General features: G+C 43.4%; 1 protein-coding gene across 4 annotated transcripts in view; it reads left to right on the top strand.

Moving 5' to 3' along the window:
• LHFP (lipoma HMGIC fusion partner) overlaps nucleotides 1-21,478 on the top strand; it is a 256,711-nt gene that overhangs the window by 101,512 nt on the left and 133,721 nt on the right. The gene's annotated exons all lie outside the window — the stretch shown is intronic.

Below are 21,478 nucleotides of genomic sequence, written 5' to 3'. Positions count from 1 at the left end.
TGGCTGGAGAAGCGAACTTTTCAGAGGACCACAGGCACTGGCTGCGTTGGGTAAGAAATCTCACAGGTAGGTGCTCCAGAAAGTGCTGGAAAACTCTGAGGGGACGATGGGGAGTTCACACGAGGGCACATGTAGGAAGAGAGCCTGTGTCATTGCTATTATCAAGAAGCATTTCTCAGGGACAGCTCCGCACCTGTTTTTGCTTCATAAAGCAGATATCTAACAGCAGGCAAAAATCTTACCAGAAAGCCCCAGAAGGCAGATGGCAAATACTTTTCCAGTATAACTCATGATCCAGAGAAAACTGGACTTTAAGTTGGTGATCGATTCCAAAACATTACTAAAATTCAGAGGGGAAAAAAAAGGATTTTCATTATCTTCCTGGCCTTTGCCTGTCTTTAAATACCATGGGTTTTTCACAGAAAGAAAACAGTGTGGCTTGAAGTTATTCATTTTCATAAAGCAACATTTCTGTAATTATTCGTAAAGTCAAGTGATTGGCCTAGAAAGTTCACTTCCCCCCCCCCCCCCGTATTTACGTGGAACCCTTTGTTTTGCTCCTCCATGTATTTGTCAGGGATGCTGATTAAATTTTCTTTTCTTTTTCTTTCTTTCTTTCTTTTTTTTTTCTGAACCAGTTTTAATCAATTGATAGAGGTGAGGAGCAAAGAAGCCATAATTTACTGATGTCTGTGAAAAATTATTGAATGCCTGTAGCAGGAAGTATATTAAGATATTTTGCAACTCATTCTCATTTGTAAATTTTTCATCAAGAAAAACTTCGTTATAACACTGTATTATTTTAAGAAAAAAAACAGATTTGGCAAAATGTTAAGATCTGGGTAAATCAGGACTTGGATATGGAAATGTTCATTGTATTTATATATGACTTTCTGTGTATTTGAAATACTTCAGGAGAAAATATTTAAAAATTAATAATAATGAAGGATACCAGTTCCAGCAGTTTGATTTCAGATTTAAACTGTATTTTCCAAATTGCAGTTTTTCTCTTTGACTATTTGTTCTTGGTTTTGTTTTACTTAACTTTTCCAACCAGGAAGCAAAGCTATCCCTTTCTGTAAAGAATACATGCAACTACTAATTCCTAAGACTCCTAACTTGATGCTTTTTTTTTTTTTTTTGTCTTTTTGCTATTTCTTGGGCCACTCCCGCGGCATGTGGAGGTTCCCAGGTTAGGGGTCCAATCGGAGCTGCAGCCACCAGCCTATGCCAGAGCCACAGCAACGCGGGATCCGAGCCGCGTCTGCAACCTACACCACAGCTCATGGCAACGCCGGATCGTTAACCCACTGAGCAAGGGCAGGGACTGAACCCGCAACTTCCTGGTTCCTAGTCGGATTCGTTAACCACTGCGCCACGACGGGAACTCCGATGCTTTCTTTTTTATTCTGTCTCCCTGTCCCTTTTTTTTTTTCCTGGAAAGATGCATGCTGATCTCTTGATTAACATAGGGTTTGGTGAAGAATTTAAGTTACAGACGTAATGATTTCAGAGCTATGTAAAAAATCCAGTTTCCCAGGTACCCATCTCTCCTACCTTCCAAGGCTGAAAGTAAAATCCTGGGGCATTTCCCTCTCTGTGGGGGGAACGTCTGGAGTCCTCTGGGCTGAAGGGGGTGTGGAAGTGGGTGTGGGGAGGAGAGAAGAGGCAGGGATGCCCCTCTTTCGCTGTGAGGTGGACAATGCGTGACCCTCGTTAGGCCTCTCATGGCAGGGAGTCATACTGCAGCTGCCCTCCTGTTTGGGGTCTGCAGGTCCCGTGTGCCGTGCTCCAGCGTGGTGTGGGCCACTCAGCTCTGCTGGAGGACGCCCGGTGTCTGCGGGCCACCCCCAGGAAGGAGGAGCTGAAGCAGAAACGGGCAATAAATTCTTAATGCATCACACAGATTATGCATCGTGTCATTTTTAAACAAAAGGCCGACCGTGCCTTTCCCCTGTAAGCTGGAATACATGTCTGCTTACCAAAAGGTGCCCTACTACTGCCTGGATAACACAAAAGCGCTTCTAAACATAAAAATGTTTACACAGAAATTGTTTAGAAACATGCATATGCTCTTCCGAAACCCTGCAGTCTCTTTTTTTCATTAAACATCTACTCCTTGGGTAACCCAGCCGGGGGAGTAAAATGCAAAGCACTAAGCCATTTAAAATCGGAAGCCAACTTTAATAAGGGAATGTCATGTTTCATTTAAAAGCGTCTCTTCACTTCCTTTTCTTCTGCTGTCAAGTGAAAGAAAAGCCCACTCTCTAATTACACGGCTGCCTCAGCTTCAGAGTCTCCGTGAGATGGCCCATTTTTGCACACCTTTCCCTCTCTCTCTCTCCCTCTCTCTGTCTCTCCTAGTCCTTAGCCCTCCTTCCTTCTCCGCCAACACACCCTCCCCCACCCAGCCCTCCTCCTTCCGCTTCTTAAGGAGCCGACAGGATGATGGAGCTCTGTTGATGAAGCCACTGAACGGTGGTGGCCCTGATTAATTTAGGGGTGACAAGCGAAAAATAAAATAAAATAAAATAAATGAGGAGTGTGAAACGTTTCTTACTCTGGATCATCGTCCTAGCCTGACTGGGTAGAAAATTAGGTGATTTTGGTGTCCCCTGCTCAGCAGAGTATGAAATCAGATGGAACTTAACTCTGACAAATGTTGACTCGCTTGTATTTGTGTTCCTTCTGCTCGTCTCATGCCCCTGAAGTCCTTTCTCACAGTCGTTCACTGTGTTTGCCTTCGAAGGTTCAGATCCTCACCCCTCGTTAAAAATTTGGCACATATATTAGCCGTAGTAACAACAGGTCCGTTCTCATATGTATTGTATTTTCATTTATAGTTGATGCCTCTTTTTGTTGTTGTTCAAAATCACAACGATTATCTACCCTGATGGTCATGGAATAGGAACATTAAGTCCATGAGGCCAGTGTCGGATATTGGAAACCTTCATAATGTTCCCTAGAAAGTTATAATGAAAATAATGCATAAGAGGGAGTTCCCGTTGTGGCGCAGTGGTTAACAAATCTGACTAGGAACCATGAGATTGCAGGTTCGATCCCTGGCCTCTCTCAGTGGGTTAAGGATCTGGCGTTGCCGTGAGCTTTGGTGTAGGTTGCAGACACAGCTCGGATCTGGCGTTGCTGTGGCTGTGGTGTAGGCCAGCAGCAATAGCTTCGATTAGACCCCTAGCCTGGGAACCTCCATATGCCATGGGAGCAGCCCTAGAAAAGGCAAAAAGACAAATAATAATAATAATTATTATTATAATGCGTAAGATCACAGATCATTGTTATTTGAATTTTATTTCCTACGATGATATACTTGGGGTTATTTTGTCTGTAAAGAGAGAGGGTTCTTGCTGGGTTGCCTACATGACAAGGTTGTCAGCATGAGTAGCTTCATGGGGATCTCAGTTCCCAGACCAGGGATTGAACCTGGACTGCAACAGTGAAAGTGCTGAATCCTATCCACTAGACCACCAGGGAACTCCCAAGGCTTGATCTCAGTTGAGTGGCAGATGGTAGAGGGAGAGGTGGGTGAAGGCTGAAGAAATCGGGGACAACTCCTTTGTGACAGTAAAGCAATGGGTCCTTGGATAAATGAGACTGTTTTTATTTATACTGTAGATAAAATATCATCTAAACAATACATGAAGGTAGGTAGACGTTATCCTTCACTCTATCACTGGAATCCTGTAGGAGGGGTGAACCAGATGGAAAGGTCTCAGATTTGGGAAGAACCAAGAAGTTGTTCTTTCCCTGCTTGATACATGACTCTCTCCCCACTGCCCAGGACCCTTCGTCATAATACTGTGAGAGGAACGCAGCACCCAGTGTTACTGGGTAGCTCTCTTGGGCAGAGCCTTTTTCTCTTGAGCCAAAATCAGCCTCTCAGGGTTTGAACCAATTGATCAAACTGTGTTCTGTAGCCCCTGAGAATACACTGAATCCTCCTTCTGCCTAAGAGCCCTCATGTGTTTTGGACGGATCTCATAGTTCCACTAAATCTTTCATCCACCAAGTAAGAAAAAAAATTACTTCTTTCAGTAGCTTCTCACTCAGTCTCCTTTAAGTTCTTGTACAATCCCTTACCCATAGTGGGCCTTCAGGCAAGGTTTGACCTGGCAAAATGCTGATACCAGTTATGTTCTGAATTCCACTGAGATTCTGCCGACAGCTGTATCCCACGCGGATTCTACCCTGTGTAATGTGGAAATAGCAGTGATTCCTGGGATGCTTTCCGGGTGATAACATCTATACGTGGTTGATTTTAACCCGTTCATTTCCCGTCACGTTTCCTCCTGAATTGGTCACTTCATCCTCCCTGAAGTGCATGTTCCTTTATCTTTTTAATTTGTACCGAGAATGTTGAGGAGAAAAAGGCATGTCAGTATAAACCAGTCCAGAATGAAGTATCTAGGAAGCAGGCCCGACTTTTGAGGAAAATCGTTCTTTTATTCTCCTGAGTTGATAAGGACATCTGGTGATCTTAGTTATAGTTAAATTAATTTAAATTAAATAATTTACCTTATTACCTGGTTCATTTCTCTTTGTTTTAGAGAGGCCAGGTACAGTGAAGAGGAAGTAGCATGTTTTTACCTGAGCTTTGGGTTGCGTATATGACAACAGATACAAGTGTAAAATGATAGGCTTATTCCTGAGTGTGTTTTAAGCATTAGAATTAAGAATGTGGGTATTATGGGCTTAATTGTGTCTCCTTCAAATTCCTATATGGAAGCCCTGGCATCTCAGGATCTTGACTGTGTTTGAAGATTTTTTTTTTTTTTTTTCCTTTTTAGGGTCACACCTGCGACATATGGAAGTTCCCAGGCTAGGGGTCGAATCAGAGCTGTAGCTGGCAGCCTAGACCACAGCCACAGCAAAGCCAGATCTGAGCTGCGACCCCAGCAATGCTGGATCCCTAACCCACTGAACGGAGCCACAGCAATGCCAGATCTGAGCCGCACCACAGCCACAGCAATGCCAGATCCCTAACCCACTGAGTGGAGCCAGGGATCGAATCTGTGTCCTCATGATGCTAGTCAGATTCATTTCCGAGGAGACACAACAGGAACTCCAAGATTGGGTTTTTAAAGAAATAGTTAAATTAAAATGAGGTCATCAGAATGGGCCCTAACCCAATATGACTGAGAGGAGATTGGGACACAGACACTCACAGGAGAGACCTTGCGAAGACGCAAAGAGGAGACAGCCACCTGCAAGCCAAGGAGGGGGGCCTCTGAAGAAACCAGCCCTGCCCACACCCAGATCTTGGACTTTCAGCTTCCGGAGTTGTTGTGGGAGCCACCCAGGCCGTGGTCCTTGGTTAGGACATTCCTAGCAAACTAATGGGAAAATGCTTATGGTATAAATTCTGAAACATGAAGCCAAACTAAGATTAAAGACTATTTAAAACTCCAAAAAATGTAACTACAAATAAGTGGTTATCGGTGATAACACGGGGCATAGTGAACTTGTTCTCTGAAATGTCTCATTGGATGTAAAACCATCCCTTTCCTTTTAGCAGGTTTGAGAGGAAAATTTATAAAACATGATGATTAAACTGTATGTCTTGAAACACTCTTCGCTTAACTAAATTAATACAGTCTGAAACATGTCGTGCCCCTCCCTGTGACTCCCTGAGGCATTGCTTACTACATCCACGCATCTATTACCACTTTGCTTTAAACCCTTGAAGCTAAGTTAGCATTTTGCCAAAGGAATCATTTACCAAAACTTCTAACTTTATCATCTTATCATCTTTCTTCTTTGCACGTGTTCTATCACCCTCTATAGTTGTTACCCTTTGGAGGAAGCTCTTTGTATTTGGTCAAATGGCACCTGGTAAAAAAATTGATCTGATGACTTAAACAGGCACCCAGCAATGGGTTGGCCACCAAGCAGCAGAATTTTGATTATGTCAGTGCTTTTTTTAAATTGTTGGGTAACCAAGCATGTGTTGCAGCCAACACTTTAATAAAATAAATTAGAATAGAATTGGATGGACTGTATCAGAATACATTGACATGGTAAGGTTAAGTATTGTGTGAAATTTTGTTTCAATTATGGTCATTAATTTAACATATATTTGTTAAACACCTACTGCATACCAGGCACTGTTCTAGTTGCTTGGGCATATATCAGTAGCATAGATCTCTGACCTCGTGGAGCTTACTTGTAGCAGGAGAAGATCACAAACAGGAAGCATAACAAGTAAATTGCACAGTATCTTCTTAATCGGCATGTTGGAAGCTATAGCTGTACCTTAGTGTGTGCATGTGTGGTATAAATGGCCAAGAGAAAAAAAAGTGGCAGTAAGTACAGAGGATTAGGAGTTAGAGGAGTTGGAGTTCCCACTGTGGCGCATCAGTATTGGCAGCATCTTGGGAATGCTGGAACGCAGGTTCGATCTCCGGCCTCGCACAGTGGATTAAGGATGTGGTATTGCTCCAGCAGAGGCATAGGTCACAACTGCGGCTTGGAACCTGTCACTGGCCTGGAAACTTCCGTATGCCACAGGGCAGCCAAAAAAAGAAAAGTGAGGAATTATAGGAGTTGAGAAGGTTGAGTTTCAAGTAGGATGATCGGGGCAGGCCTTATGGGGCTGCGGTTTGAGCGGAGACTTACAGGAGGTGAGGGAGTTGGCTGTGTGGATATCTGGCGGAAGAATGTTCCAGTTAGAACGACTACAAAGGCACAGTGTGGGAACTGGCGTGTTTCTGGGGTGGCGAGGGCTGCGTGTTTGGAAAGGAATGAGTGTGAGAGCGTTGGTGTCAGGCGCTAAGAGTGGGCCAGATCCTGTGGTTCTTGCAGGCCACTGTATGGATTCTGACTATGATGCTGAATGAAACTGGGAACCACTCAGGTTTCCGGGCAAGGGGTACACATCCATATGGATTGTGATAGAAATGAGTCTGTTACTCTGGGTCTCTGAAAAAAAGACTAGAAGAGACTGACAAGTCATGAACTCTGTAAGACTCCCAAGAATTGAAGCTTCTGTTTTCAATATGCTGGGCATAAATAGAAAGTCCCACAGATACTCTCTTACAGCTTTGCAATTGGTTGACCCAACCTGAGGAAAAATAAGAACCACTTGAATCTTTTTAAAGATGCTGTTTCCCAGTCTCACTCCAGAGCTACTGGCTTAAAACACGTGTTTTTAGTAAACAGCTCCAGAGATTCTTTTATGATCAGGAGCATTTGCAAATCACTGACTTTTGAAAAGATCTGAGTTCAGTTCTGCCGCTTCCTAGCAAGGAGGCATCGGTGGAGTCCCAGAACCTGAAGCTCCGGTGCCGACCTTGCAGGGCTGTTTGTGGTTTCGAGAGCCATTCGCCACTCGCAGGAAACAGGAACTGTGTGTCCTGTGACTGCTCAAGTGCAGCACTTCAGGATGGGAGTAACTGGCAAAGGATTCACAAAGGAGTAATTTAGAGAAAAACCATTTCTGCCCGTGGAGTTAGTCATATTGAAGGCCTACAGGACTGCTCACTGACTGTCCTCAGAGAGTCACGTGGCTGGCAGATGCTGTGAGCCCAGGTCCCCTTCGATCTGGCTAATTATAGTGAAGCATAAAAAAATGTTAATTGCTTCACTCTTGGCTTCTGTTTTCCTTAGCATCCTGCTTCTCTGCCCCAGCTCTCTCTGGGCCAGCCCCTTGCCAAGCTTTTGAATGCATGGTAGATGCCTCCATGACCACATTAAGAGCAAGCGTCTGGCTGTCACTCTTCATGGGGTAAATTAAAAAGAGCAGGAAACAAATGGCTCTTGTTTTCCTGGAGTTTTTGTGAAGTGCCACACATAACCATCCTTCATGGTGGTATGTTGAGAATTTTGTAGATAGAGCTGATGAGAAGCTTCAATATATTTTGTAGAAAGTTATCAATAATTGTCAGGGGGAAAGGAAACGGGGTGCTTTTGGTGCAGTGTCTTATTCTAATGCACAGACTTTGGGAAAAGTGAGTTTTCTTTGAATTTGGAGGAAGGAAAAAAACACATTCCATCATGGAAGGAAAAAATTCTGGGCTGATCAAAGAAAGATAATTTCAAACACTGTAATAGAAGAGAATAATAGAACAATGAGAAAGGATACTCTTAGAGACTGGCCTTATAGTGGAAGGTATATTCACATCAGAGATACGGTGGCTGAGTAAAAGAACCCTGGACAGGGAATTGAAAGACCACTGAGTTCCTGTTGCTGATGGCAATCCTAACAACACCAGGAATGACAGCATTTACTGTGCATTTACTATGTGCCCTGTATTGTAAGAAGCACCTCACTTGTAAGCTTCGGGAGGTCAACACGTGTGTCATTGACTCATGCCGGGTGGTAGGAGATGGGGGCGTAGGGAGATTGAGGAAAGCGCTCAGTCAAGGTCAGCAGAATGGCAGATCGGGGTGCTGACTCTTCTGTGCACCTGCAGCTCATACTCAGAGCCTTGGGAATCTTTCGTCTCAGATCACAGGAGCTGAGGTGGATCTGGAATTCAAACCCAGGCTCTTCTCAATAAAGAGGGTGGAGGCCAGTGATTCTCAACCGTGGTCCTCAAACCACATCATCATCTGGGGACTCGTTGGAAGTGCACATTCTCAAGGCCTTACCCCAGACCGAGAACAAGCGCTGGGTGTCTGAATTTTCCTAAGCTTTCCAGGAGATTCTGATGTTTATTCAAGTCTGAACCAGTGATCTTGGGGATACAGTCCACATTTCTAGTCTAAGATGAGGTTAAAGCTGCATTTTTTTTATTAAAGTGTAGTTGATTTACAATGTTGTACCAATTTCTGCTGTATAGCAAAGTGACTCAGTCACACACATACATATGTACATTCTTTTTTATATTCTTTTTCATCATGGTCTATCCTGGGAGACCGGCTATAGTTCCCTGTGCTCTACAGTAGGACCTTGCTTGTCTATCCATTCCAAATGTAATAGTTGGCATCTACGAACGCCGAGCGCCCCGTCCATCCCACTCCTTCCCCGTCCCTCTTGGCGACCACAAGTCTGTTCTCTATGTCTGTGAGTCTGTTTTTGTTTAGTAGATGGGTTCATTTGTGCCATATTTTAGATTCCTCATATAAGTGATATCATGTGGTGTTTGTCTTTCTTAAAGATGCATAGTTAATATTACACCAAATATTGAGTTTGGTTTTGGTCACCATATTTATTTGTTTTGAAATTTCAGATGATGTTAAAGAGGAATAGGAGTTCTCTTGTGGTGAAGTGGGTTAAGGATCCAGCATTGTCACTGCTGTGGCTCTGGTTATGGCTGTGGGGCATTTTTGATTCCTAACCCAGGAACTTATGCATGCCATACGTGAAGCCAAAAAAAAGAGAGAGAGAAAGGAGTAGAATTTTCAGTTATCAAAAAGAATACCATAAAGTTTAAAAGATTTGAGAATACTAAATCAAATTAGAGAATAATCCTTTTTTTTTTTTTTTTTTTGTCTTTTTGCCTTTTTCTAGGGCTGCTCCCATGGCATGTGGAGGTTCCCAGGCTAGGGGTCTAATTGGAGCTGTAGCCACTGGCCTACGCCAGAGCCACAGCAACGCAGGATCTGAGCCTCGTTGTGACCTACACCACAGCTCACGGCAACTCTGGATCCTTAGCCCACTGAGCAAGGCCAGGGATTGAACCCGCATCCTTATGAATCCCAGTCGGGTTCATTAACCACTGAGCCACAACGGGAACTATGAGAATAATACATTAAATTTACAGTCTAATTGCGGTACAGACATCTCCATTGCTCTGTCATCATGTGCATACTGATGGAGTTCAGGAGATGAACAACTGCTGACGGGAGGTAGAATGAGAATTCAGGTGAGTTTGCATTGAAGGGGCAAAGGATTTTTATTTGGAAAGGGAGAAAATAAAGGGGTGTGAGGAAAGCACTGATCTGGGATATGGAGGATCAAGGCAGAGAGAAGCTGCACATCTGGAAGTAAAAGGATCAAATGGCAACAAACAAGGAGTTTGGAAAGGAAGAATGGATCACTTTGGATGTCCCAGGAAACTTTGCAGGATCCTTAGCAAAGCAGCACATTGGAAGAGTTCTCCAGTGGCCGAGTCGAAAAAAGGAGAATTTATTGGCTTGTGTCACTGAAGTTCAAGGTAGCCTGGCTTCAGGCCTGCCAGATCCAGGGGCTGAATCCCTCTCCCAGAAGTCTCTGAGTCACTCCTTTCTCAAGAAGATGCCCATCTCCTGGCAAGAAGCTGGTAGCCCCGAGCTCCATGCTGCTTCAGATCCTCAGAAACCCAGGCAATGTCCTTGAGTGGAGCTTTGGGTTCAGGGAGGCTAGACCCTCATCCATGGCCTCGGTGCAGGAGGGATGGGTAGGGCTCTTGGCACCTGGACCTCGTGGACTGAAGGGAGTGGCTGGTTCTGCTGAACAGGTATTGGGGAGGTGTGCCTAGGTCTTGAGCGGCCAGGCTGTCCTCCGCAGGGATATCTGAAATGAGAGCATCAAGGAAGAAAGACCAGCAGGGCCGCTGCTGCCAGGAGCCAGTACAGACCGAGGGGGGCCAAGCTGGGAGTGGTTTCTGCAAAGGGAAAGAAGACAGACTTCCACCATCACTGTAAAGAAATAATCACCAGGGCTTTTAACAGCACAGTAAGAGAAAAACACCTCAGTGTCATGCCTGGAACATAGGAAGGAGATAGCTGCTGCTCTTCGGAGCCATAGTGAGGTTCAGGCATTGGGAGGAAGAGCAAAACCTCGCAATCTCAGCAGGGCAGGTTTTTGTAGCTGCTGGTGGGAGATGCAGAGGCACCTTCCGTGCCGGCCAGAGATGGGAACTGAGCACATTTGCTCCCTCCGTCCTTTATCCTTGAGTTCTCAGCACAGAGAGCTGGCGTGCGTAGGTGCCTTTTTGTTTCCTTTGTCAAACTAGATATTAGGAGGCTTGTGACTCCCTCCCTATGGAGCTGGAAGCTGGAAGCATTGAGAGCCGGGCTGTTTTGGACTTCCTGACCGCAGCGGCTCACTCAATTAACTTGGAACTTCATTCATTCCCTACTGACTTTCTTTCCTTGACTTGAACCTTTGAAATAAATAAATCTCAGGAGGAAAACTGGCTGATACGACTTTCTAGAATTAAAAGGTATCCTGGTACTGTCTGTACCATATATAGATGGAAAATGTGCGAAATGCCAAAAGTACTGTACCAAATGGAACATGATTAACTCCTCTTAGCTGAGTTTAGCCCAACCTCCACCTGAGTAGGTGCTTGACCAATGCTCTTTGTCTTCATGGTGCAGTTAACTAGAAAACAAAGTTTTCAGTTAATTCATTTATATATATATATACACCATTTTAATTGAAGTATGGTTAAATTTACAGTGTTGTGCTAGCTTCACGTATACAGCAGAGTGATTCAGTTATATAGATATAGATACAACTATAGGTAGATATTCTTTTCCATTCTATGTTAGCATAAGACCCTTAGTTCCCTGTGCTATACAGTAGGTCCTTGTTGTTTATCCATTTTATACATAGTAGTGTGTATACGTTAATCTCAAACTCCTAATTCATCTCCCCCTTCCCCAATCCTGCTCTTCCCTCTGGAAATCATATTCGTTTTCTGTGACGGTGGGTCTGTTGCTGTTTTGTAAATATGTTCATTTATATCTTTTTTTTTTAGATTCCACATGTAAGTGATGTCGTGAGACTTGTCTTTCTCTGACTTAGCTTACTTATGATCCTGTCTAGGTCCATCCGTGTTGCTGCAAATGGCATAATTCCATTCTTTCTATAGCTGAGTAGCATTCCCTGTGCACATACACCACACCGTCGTTATCCATTCTTCTGTCGATGGACGCTTAGTTCTCGGTTAGGATTTCCTGTTCTAGGAAGGTCACTTTCCCTCTCCGTCTTCCTTTGGAGCCAGATCCCTTCCCTTTCGGGGAATGGTTTGGGAAGAATGCCCCCAAACAGAATCAGACACGTTATTGTTAAAATAAAGTGATGCTAAAATGTTAAATACACTGTGAGGTCATCCAGGTTTAGAGAGAAATGGAAATGTTCAATGGTTTCTAGTCTTATAACTAATGGGGACTCTCGATGGGGCTGATTTATCATGGTTCACTGCAGAAGCTTTAATTGTAGCCGAGAGTGAAGCTTTGTGAGTGTATACTAGCCCTAATCAGACAGCATCTTCATTAGAGTATTAATCGTGGGAGAAGTGGGAATTAAACTTGGCAACATGACAGGGAAGCTGACGTCAGTTATTCATTTGAAAAGTTTGCCACTCACATCAAATCAGATAATGCTCTTACCGTCATCGCTGGCACTCCTAATGCTGTGAAGAGAGTGGAGGAAATAAACCCTGAGTTAAACCCCGTATGCCTCTCCCTTATCTTTGGAGTTGCTGTCGTAATACCAGAGACTAAATATGAAATCGGAGCAGGAAGGCTTATCACTGATTGACTCCTATTCAAATATTTAGAAATTCATTAGTTCTGAACTAATTTTTCCCACGGCTGGAAAAAGTAAAGGGAAAACATGAGAGGAGTAAATTATGCTGGTGTATTCGAACCAAGTGTTTTGGGAGTTCCCGCTGTGGGTTAGGGATCTGGTATTGCCTCTGTAGCGGCTCAGGTTCAAACCTGCTGAGGTGAGGGTTCGATCCTAGCCCGGTGCAGGGTTGAGAATCCTCTGTTGCCGTGGCTGTGGCGTAGGTCACAGCTCTGACTCGGATTCCATCTCTGGCCCTTGAACTTGCATGTGCCAAGGATGTGGCCAAGTAAATAAATAAACGGATGTGAACCAAGTGTTTTTTTAAAATGCACACTTGGCCCTTCTGAGGCATTCGTTCCTCACGCTTCTGTAGCATGAGAGCATCTGGAGGACTGACATGAAATTCCTGCTGGGAATCGGGTAGCGTTCCTATAAGTAGGAAGGTTCACTTTCCATTGCCCTCCCTCGATTATGGTTAAGTCAGTGACGAACCCATGAATCAGGAGTAGAATCAGCTCTTTCAGACCTCTCTCACCTTGACCTTTCCCTCCCACAGTGTCGTAGTCGTTGCCAGTAACTAAACCCCGTGGTTTAGTGCTCACGTGGTCTCTTCCCTCACTTTTGCTTAGCTCACCATAACACCTGACTTCGTGCCCCAGTCTGCCTCGTGCAGAGACTGCAGTAAGTGCGGGTTTGGCTAAAAGCCCATCAATTGCTTTGGAAAGTCGTTTGCTTGCTCAAGATGATGAGTGAAATGATGCATCACTAAACTCATATTCCCTACTGAAGTCTAATTGCTCACTTTTCTTTGTCTGGCTCCACCACAATTTCCAGCTTGGTGTTAGATTTGGGATGGTCGTCTGCTCTTTGGATTGAGGTGGTGAGGATTTCAGGTAGTCCAGAGGCTTCACTCGGCCCCCTGCAGCCTGCACGCCAGTGGTGCTGTCAGTGCTATGAACTTTGCTTCTGGGCACGGTGCTGCATCCAGGCTTTCCTGGAAAGGAATGACCGTGCCTCATACCTGGCTGCTCGTGGAAAATGCCTATGGAACGAGCGACATCTGGGTCTCTGAAGTGGCCAGCCAGGCAAATGTTTTCTAAAATGGGATGTCATTAGCCTTTTCACTAATAGCAGATTGCCTGCCTTCCTGCAGCGACTGTTTTCAGTCTAGCCAGTCATGATGCTGTGTGCTCTTTTCTGGGGCTCTGCTGCTGAGCTTCCCAGTCTGTAGTGTGCAGGAGGGATGTCTTTCTTTGGCACTGGGACACTGGCCCTTTTCCACTTTTTGGGAGGTATAAATGCAATGCCATGTGCATTTTTTTGTTGTTTTGTTTTTGTTTTGGTTTTGTTTTGTTTTTGTTTTTGTTTTGTTTTTTTAGGGCTGCACCCGGGGCATGTGGAAGTTCCCAGGCCAGGGGGATTCAACTGGGGCTGTAGCCACCAGCCACTGCCACGGCCATAGCCACAGCAACACAGGATCCGAGACCAGAGCTCACAGGAAGGCCAGATCCTTAGCCTACTGAGCAAGACCAGGATCAAACCAGCATCCTCATGGATACTAGTTGGGTTTGTCACCGCTGAGCCATGACAGGAGCTCCCTGAAGTACGGGGTGTTTTTAAAGTTTCTCTAGGGTCTGTTATATCGCATTTTGTAACATTGGACTTGGACTCAGCAGGGTCTCCAGGGATCGATCTGACCGAGCTCTCCGTCCTACTCTTCCCTTCTCCTCTAATCTCCCCTTTCTATAGAGTTATTCTTAATTGAATACCTATCATGTGCCAGGTATACTTTATCTCATATCCATTATCTCGTTTTACCTATACTTTTGCTTGGAGAGATTGTTTCCATTGGCTCTAGATGACGAAACTGAAGATCAGAGAAGTAAAATGACTCCCAAGGTCACCGAACTGGTAAGAGGTTGAGCCAGAATTTTAACTCTAGGTCACGTGGGTCCCTGAGGCCTGAAGTCTTTCCACAGCACTACTGGTCCCAGGCTTGGCTGGGCAGCAGTATAACCTGGGGAGGATTTGTAACACGACAAATCCTTGAATTCCATCCCAAGCTCTTTCTATCCCTGGCCCCGGCTCAGTGCCTGGCACCGAGTAGGCACATAATCCATATTGATTTGATACCCCAAAAGGTTTGGGCAGGTAGGAAGCCATCTGTCATATTTGAGTCATAGACTGACTTATAAATAAATCCCATTATAATTGTTGAAAAGAGATACATCCTTTCTCCATGTAGTACCACAACTCTTGTCTCTTTCTTCACTCTTAGCCTCTAAAATGGGCATCATTTCTATTTATGCCTGTAACTGCAACGTTATGATCACTCAACGGCTGCTTTGAGAAGTGTAAGGTACCATGCAAATGAAAGGTATTATTCTCATAAAACAAGTTATAGGAAAAATCTGATGGACCAGATTCACTGAATCCTATTAAATGAAATCACAAGTCAGAGTGATGGGACTGTAACTTGGTAAAGGTTCAGGGAGCCCCACAACCGGAAGTCTGATCCACTGACTTGAGATGTATTTTCATGTTAATAAAAGGTATTACAAGACCCTGAGGCCATGCACAGAGAATATACTTGGAAACTAGACTTTTTCCTGTTTGATCCACCATGTCTTTTTCTGAACACCTATTTTTCGTAAGCCTGAAAGGTGATTGCATTCAGCTGCTTTCCACTGCTCCCTTCCACCAACAGACATGAACATGGACAGCAAGGAAAATTGGGGATAGAAGAATGGGGCCAGTCGCTTCATGTTCTGACTAAATCCCTCAGGAGGACATATGGTGGCACCAAGGTACAGACAATTCATAGTGACATAGTCACGTCTCTGCTTCTGGCTTATGTGGTCAGTGGAACCACATAAGCCGGAACAATGGGTTAAAGAAAATGGGAAACTCTGAACTAATTTATTAGAAAAGGAAAGCCCATAATCTGGGTCAGAGAAACATGTATTTTAGCCCTGGACCCATCTATTCTCCTGTGACTACTTAGGTATAGTTAAGTTTGGCACACTTGACTCCAATTAAATATGAAATGACATGGAACCCATTTCGGGTTGAGTGCTCCAGAAAATCTATGGTTCTGTGAGCTCGAGCTATGGAAAGGGGTTTCGTGGAGTCGTTTTTCTTTCCATGTAATGCTATTGGTATGATTGTTCACATTAGCTAGAAATGGTGTGTCTATAAATAAGTGTACAGACTTCATGCTGATTATGTAAATAATGTTGGAGGCAGAGGTTAAAAGCTTAGTGGGGCTGAGTGGGGAAGAAAGAGGACGTGGAGGAGTCAGGCTCTGGAGCCAGACGGACTGGCTCGAAATCGCACCTTTGATGCTTCTTAAAGGAAGGGATCTCAGGCAGTTTGCTTGTTCTCTCTACCCTTCAATTTCCCGTATATAAGATGGGGGTATTCCCAAGCTCTGAGTTAATATTTCCTCATCTGCCAAAGGGGGAATGAGTGGTGGAAAAGAACGTGGACTGCCTAGCCTCGTGCCTTCCTAGAGACAGCACTAGAAGATAGCTTGGACTGGAAATAGTCCTGCAAGTGGTAGCAGCAGTGTTTAAGGCCAGTGTGCTTTGTTGTACTTACTGCCTTTTCACACAGATGGTTTTCTCATCTCGCCGGTCTTGTAATCAAACACCTGCTGCCTGGTGTATCTGCCCTTATAGGAGGCACCCTTGGCAGAATCCCCTCCAGGAGACCCGAGTCTCTTCGACCTGGTAATGTCATGATTTTTCTTTCTAACAGAAAGGGATGAAGTTAACATTCAGTGAGTATTGTCTAAGGTTGTAAGCAAGATCACCATGTCCTTGTGCCCTGCTCCGAACAGAGATGAGAATGTGCAGTGTGTTCAAATTCCCTGTTAAGTCTGTGTGCTTAAAAGTCGTGCTCACTTGCTTTTCTGTATAGGATTTCACATGGCAAAACTTGTCTCACAGCATCCTGAAAATGTCACCATGGCCAATGATGTCTTTCCTGAGAACATTTGTGACAGCATCAGAGTGCCATGGGATCTTAACTGATGCTCTATGGACGCCTTAAGAGGAAACTGTGTCTATTATAGAACTTTTACTATGTGGAAACATTGGGGGTGGAAGCAAATATAATGACTTTCTTGTCTGTCAGACAAGGACAGTCATTGCTAACAGAGGCACCCTCATTTTACTGTGCTTTGCTTTATAGTACTTTGCAGATACCGTGTTTGTTTGTTTCTGTAAACAAACAATGTTTGCGGCAGCCTTGTGTCAAGCAAGTCTTTTCCTGCCATTTTTCCAACAGCATTTGTCACTTCATGTCTCTCTGTCACATTCTGGTAATTCTCACAATATTTCAAACATTTTCGTTGTTACTATATTTTATGGTGTTACTGAGTCCAAGCTCAAACTGCTTGCCACACAACAGACCAGTAAATCAAGAGATGAGTTGTTGGGGCAAGGACTAGTGACTTTATTTGGAAAGCCAGCAGACCGAGAAGATGGTGGACTCCTGTCCCAAGAACCATCTTGCCTGAGGTAGAATTCAGACTTCTTTTACATTGAAAGAGGAGGCAGTAAAGTCAGACATTTCCTGGTTCCAGGCAGCCTCCAGGGAGGATGTGTTAATTTCTTCCTTCCTGCAGTCATTTATGGGTGGGCCTGGTCAGGATGTTTCCTGTGGGTTAAGAAAAGGTATTTTAGCTTAACATTCATTATCTGGGAGGCAGGGTTCCTAGAGTTGGACTGTTATAAATTAAACTTACAGGCAACATCCCTTTAGTGATCATCTTGTAGCAAGAACAACAGAATACGAAGGTTAAAGAAACAGATCTAGGACTTTCTCTGGCTCACAACATTAACTACTCGGTGTTGTCTCTGTGGTGGCTCCGGTTTGATCCTTGGCCTGGGAACTTCCATATGCCAAGGGTGCAGCCACATGTTTTCAAAACAGAACAAGGGGGTTCCTGTTTGGTGTAACAAAAACAAATCTGGCTAGTATCCACGAGGATGCAAGTTTGATACCTGGCCTCACTCAGTGGGTTAAGGATACCAGCATTGCCATGAGTTGTGGTGTAGGTCACAGACTCGGCTTGGATCCCATGTTGCTGTGGCTGTGGTGTAAGTTGGCATCTGTAGTTCCAATTCGACTCCTAACCTGGCAACTTCCATATGCCATGGGTGTGACCTTAAAAACCAAAAATAGAGTAGAGTAGAGTAGAATAGAATAGAATAGAATAGAATAGAATAGAATAGAATAATAGATCCACTATGAAGTCAGATTTGTTCTCCCCTATTACAAGGTGATCTGTGATCAGTGATCTTCCTGTTCCTACTACAACCCAGTAGTAGTAGTGAAGGCTCCAATGATGGTTAGCATTTTTTAGCAAAAAAGTATTTTTTGTTGTATGTACATTGATTTTTAGACATAATGGTATTGAACACTTACTAGACTATAATATAAACAAACTTTTAAAAGCACTGGGAAACCAAAAAATTCATTTGACTCCCTTTATTTCAACACTTGCTCTATTATGGTGGTCTGGACCTGAATCTATTTGAACTATTCCCCAGGTTCCAAGGTGTGCCTATATTTTGCTATATGTTTCCCAGGCTTTTTTTCCCCCTCCTTGTGTTGAGGTTTTAGTTTTGATTTAAAAACTGGTGATTATACTCCCTATGTATTTTAATATTATGTAGTGTTTTTTTCTTTTATAAGTATTTTCTTCTTCAAATTTTTCATCATTTAATGTTTTATAATATTCATTGTAACAATTTACTATCTCTTGTTATTTGATGTTGAAACCTTTTAGCAGTCTTACCCTATTGTAAATAATTCTTTGATGCCCATTGAAGTTTATTTCCTTCATATTTTCCTAGAAATGGAGAAACCCAGTCAAGGCTGTAGGTATTTTAAGCCTCTTATTATAAATATCCAAATGGTACTCTAGAAGACTGGAAACAATGTGTGTAACCAACAGTAAAAGTTTTTGTTATAGAAATTATGGCATTTTAATATGATGGAATATTATTCAGCTATGAAAATTATTACAGAAGAATATTGACATTGCTCATGGTATAAAGATTTTTTCTGTGGAGAAAAAGGTGTGTGTGTGTGTGTGTGTATTGTTTTGTACAGAATCAAACACACAAAAGAAATATAATAAAACCAACTCCCCCTAAAACTGAGTTCCTATGCCAAGTTTATGGCTTAACCTCTCTACCCAAAATTGTTTTCCCTTTCTTATTCTGCACCTGTTCCCCCTCAAGATTGAATAGTATCAAAGAGAAGTGGAGGGGATTGTAACTGAGCAGGACCCTATGAGGGATCCTGTCTCCCCGGGACAGAACCTCCATGTCCTCCACCTGCCTCTTATTTGTAGAAGAACCTTAGCCTCCCAGGTGTTCCCCAAGTTCCAAAGAACACATTTAATCAGAGAAGTGAGAAAATGTAGAAACAAAGGAATACAGTCAAGTAAGACAAAATAATAATAGTTTAGTTCTTAAACAAACTTTAAGACTTTTAGTTCCTCCTCAAGGGCTTTAGGTTATTATCTTGAGCCATATCCTTGAGCTACTGCAAACCCCACCAGGTGGAAGAAGTTAATTGTATACTGACCATCAGCATGTAGACCCCAGGCCAGTTAGAACCAGAGGTTGATGATGTTGACTCCCAGTTACCTCACCAGCAACCAATCAGAAGAATGTCCGTGAACTGGTCACACACCCTGCAACCCCCTCCCTCACTCCATCTTTAAAAACCTTTCTCTGAAAGCCATCAAGGAGGTGGAGTCTTTTGAGCATTAGCCACCCAGACTCCTTTCTTGGTGCCTGCATTAAACACTGCACTTTCCTTCACCACAACCCAGTGTCAGTACATTAGCTTTGTTGCCAGTGGGTGAGCTGACCCAAATTTGGTTTGGCAACAAAAATATCTCAATAGAGAACACCTCTGGCTATGGAATCATAGATTGTTCTATTTTCTCCTTTATTGTTTCAATATATTCCAGAGTTTCTATTAGAAATTTGTATTGTTTTAATATGTAGAAAATTGCCTTCTAAAAGCATTCAACTAAATGCATGATGGTGATAAGGTTCTGTCATTCATATGAGTCCTCTTGGCTTTTTTAAAGTTCTTGAGAAATATGACACTCCCAATTTTACTACAAAAATGAAAATTCAGTACTCCAGGCTGTTGGGTTCATATACTCTAGAATCTTGGTTTTTGGAACAATCAGGGAGTGAAGCTATAGAGATAGCCTATAGTTACTACCTTCTCGCATTAAGACATTTGCCTAAAGTCAGCTCTTTGGTGAGTTCTAAACTGCATACGTATAATGTATTTATTCATTAACTTATTTATGTATTCATTCAGAGTTGTTCAGTGAGTACTTATAGTGCTTAGGACTGTACTAAGTTCTAGGTAATAGAAAGATGAATAGAAGGCTGTGCTTTCCAAAAGGTCACAGCTCAATGCATTTTTTTTTTTCTTTTTTTGTTGTTGTTGTTGTTGCTATTTCTTGGCCGCTCCCGGCATATGGAGTTCCAGGCTAGGGTTGAATCGGAGCTGTAGCACCGGCCTACGCCAGAGCACAGCAACGCGGATCCGAGCCGTCTGCAACCTACACCACAGCTCATGCAACGCCGGATGGTTAACCCACTGAGCAAGGGCAGGGACCGAACCCGCAACCTCATGGTTCCTAGTCGGATTCGTTAACCACTGCACCACGACGGGAACTCCCCAGCTCAATGCATTTTTAACAAACACTTGACTTGAGTCAAAATTTGAGGGAAGTTACAAAAGGTCATTAAATTTCTGCTTTCTGTTACTTAACTGTTTTTCATATTGCTTATCCTTATTTCTTTGACATCTTACCTGTGCAATATTTGTTACTTGCGTGCTGTCCAATGCAGTAGTCACTAGACACATTGAATGATTTAAGGTACTTAAAATTAAATACAACCTAAAATTCACTTTCTCTGTCCCACTAGCCTCATTTCAAGTTCTTCTTAGGCGTGAGTGGCCAGAAGCTACCAATTTGGATGGGCAGATATAGGCTATTTCCATCATCATCACAGAACGTTGCATGGGGCAGCCCTACTCTAGGAGAAAGAATGTCTCTCTTCTTTCCTACCATCTCCACTCCCTGTCCTCCTCACCAGGTTCTTCTTAGATTGTTATTGTGGCCCCAACAAATGACAGGGATTTCCTTTGCAATAGATCCTGCCCATCCTCATCAGAGAGGTAATCCTTGAAGAACCATGGTGAACTGTAGCTCCCCAATTTAAAAATGTTGGTCAGCTTATCACTTCCAAGTCAAATCCAGACTCTTTAGGCAACCCATCCTTTCCCTCCCTCTCAGGCCTTAAATCTAAGACTTCAGCCAGTTGTAACCATTCTGCGTCTCCCAAGCTCCCTCTGTTCTTTCTTGCTTCTGAGTTACCCTTCACTCTAACCTGTCTGTCAGAAAGGTCAGTTTCCCTCTTTACCGAGACTGAGAATCACTTCTAAGGCCACCTCTGCCCTAAGTTTTTCTCTGATCTCAGATCAGAAGTCACCCTTCCCCTTCCTTACTTATGGCTCAAAATTTATAACACCTCCCTGGCATCATTACATAACAGATTGTATTATATTCCTTGCTCATCCTTTTTCTTTACTTTTCTTTTTAGGGCCTCAACTGCAACATACAGAAGTTCCCAGGCTGGGGGTTAAATCGGAGCTGGAGCTGCTGGCCTGTATCACAGCTCAAGGCAATGCCGGATCCTTGACCCACTGACCAAGGCCAGGGATCGAACCTACATCCTCATGGATACTAGTTGGGTTCTTAACTTGCTGAGTCACGATGGGAACTCCCCCTTTTGCTTTTCTTGACTGTAAAGTTTTAGAGTAATTTAAATGGAGGTAGAACTGCATTTAGTGAACGACATTTACATGGTAGACTCACAAATTTTTGTTGACTAAATTTAGAGATACATAGCAGTCACTGTCTTTATTTTAATTGCACTATTTGAGTGCATTAAATATCAGAGTAGCCCT

This window comes from Sus scrofa, chromosome 11 (assembly GCF_000003025.6).
Source record: "Sus scrofa isolate TJ Tabasco breed Duroc chromosome 11, Sscrofa11.1, whole genome shotgun sequence".
Classification (NCBI taxonomy): Eukaryota; Metazoa; Chordata; class Mammalia; order Artiodactyla; family Suidae; genus Sus; species Sus scrofa.
The sequence above is the reverse complement of the archived record's forward strand: the minus strand, read 5'-3'. Positions and strand labels throughout refer to the sequence as shown.